Here is a 2087-nt window from a genome sequence, read left to right as displayed (position 1 = left end):
TATATGTATGTATTTGTTCACATCTTTCACTCTCAGTACATCGTTAAAAATCTCCAAAGGACAATATCTTTGCTTCTCTTGCTAAATAGCAATTGTTACGAAAATGGAAAATATATACTATTTTGCATTCATACGTTTTCCTTAGAGTTTTATTTTATTTCACTTTTTAATTTTTTTTTCTTCAACTACGTTTAAGAAGTAAAATAATCTTGAAGCCTGAAGGTGTTTTATTAACCGACGCTATATGTAGATATGGACATGAATAAAACGGAAATACTGGAAGCAATTTAAGTTGATGTAACACAGTAATATCCAGTTCAAACTGGTAAATCTTCACCATTAATCGTCCCCCGCAGTGTTTGCATTTGTTTCACGTTCGATTTCAGCTAGTCCTTTTGCCTGTTTTAATAGACTCTCTAAGCGTGTGCCCTTCCATTTAAAGTCTAGATTCTAGACAATAATGCTGTCGTTTTCTCAGGAATCAAACTTTAGAGAAATTCTGATTTCTGAGATTATATCCACTTCTCAAGTTCACATGGCTTTAATTGCAATGTGACAAGAAACTTTAGAGGTGGAATTAATTTGAAAAACTAAATGCGTGACATCGTCCCTTCTGAGTTATTTCTTTTAGACCATTTTTGTTTAAATTATTTAAATCACTAAGACATTAATACATTCCTATAGTTTTCCGATGTTTTGGTTCCTTTCCAAATAGAGACGGCGTGGTACACCTATCGTGCTAAGGCCGGTGTTTGAGCCAGAAACATGTCTCCAAGAGTGTCCTAAGATTTTCCTTTTACGTAAAGGAATGTCAACTTTCAAAGATTTCTGCATTTTAAGATTATCACCCTTCCTCAATTAGCGCTGGTCTCAATTGCTACTTGGTAAGATTTGTTACATCCTCTCGGGGCCGTGATAATTGTAACTACACAAGAAACTTTGTGGTATGGTGCTTGATATACATGTAACCATCTTTAAATATATTTGTATAGATACATTTAAACAAACACACGCAATCAAACCATCATGAAACTTCTCAGCACCCATAAACACTATTTTTTTCAGATCTGCTAAAACCTAAAGAGAGAGAGAGAGAGAGAGACGGAAAAAAGGAAAATGTCCTACCTATTTGGAGACTGGAAATATTTACAAAACATTTCATTTAATTTTGTCATCAATTTAATTCTACTTTTTAATGAATATCCATCTTTGTTTTACTCTCAGCAGAAGAAGTCCAACAGACTGAAACCGGTATTAACCGTTACAAAATGTATTCCATACATGCACAGGCACACACACACACACGCACACACTCAAATACACACGCACGTACACACATACATAGATGGATAAAAAAATTAAATAGAGAGAGAGAGGAAGATTGAGAGAGAGAGAGAAAGAGAGAGAGAGAGAGAGAGATAGAGAGAGAGACAGACAGACAGACAGACAGACAGACAGACAGACAGACGGACAGACAGACATACGGACAGACAGACAGAAAAATACGTGTAGACATTTAGAACAATACAGATGCACACACATTTATATGTATACAGTAAATCTTTAACAAACTTCCTTATAAAGTAAATATGCAATGTTGATGTTGACCTTATGGAAGTCGGAACATACGCAGATCGATGAATAGAAGAAATAATTTTCTTCTTATTTAATTATTTCCTTGCTTGGCCTTTTCTTTTTGTTGTTTATTTCAAAACTTAGAAAGAATACATCTTTTCAAACCTTAAGAAAGATATTCTGCGGAAGATATGAGTGCTTGTAATTTTTTTTTGTGTGTATGTGTGTGTTTGTATTTATGCACACGTAAACATGTGTTTTTATGTGTGTGCATTTGTGCTTAAGCGTGCGTGTATGTATGTATGTGTGTATGTATTTATAGATAGATAAATAGATAGATAGATAGATAGATAGATAGATAAATAGATAGATAGATAGATAGATAGATAGATAGATAGATAGATAGATAGATAGATAGATATAACACAGGTATGCAGGTAAAGATGCATAAGTTTTCAATTCTCTCTCTCTCTCTCTCTCTCTCTCTCTCTGTATATATACATATATATATA

The 2087-nt window shown here is 33.6% G+C and overlaps 1 long non-coding RNA gene across 2 annotated transcripts in view; it reads right to left on the bottom strand.

Moving 5' to 3' along the window:
- Positions 1-2087, bottom strand: part of LOC128250806 (uncharacterized) — a 43764-nt gene that overhangs the window by 40192 nt on the left and 1485 nt on the right. The window lies entirely within an intron of this gene.

Source organism: Octopus bimaculoides, chromosome 25, assembly GCF_001194135.2.
Source record: "Octopus bimaculoides isolate UCB-OBI-ISO-001 chromosome 25, ASM119413v2, whole genome shotgun sequence".
Classification (NCBI taxonomy): domain Eukaryota; kingdom Metazoa; phylum Mollusca; class Cephalopoda; order Octopoda; family Octopodidae; genus Octopus; species Octopus bimaculoides.
The sequence above is the reverse complement of the archived record's forward strand: the minus strand, read 5'-3'. Positions and strand labels throughout refer to the sequence as shown.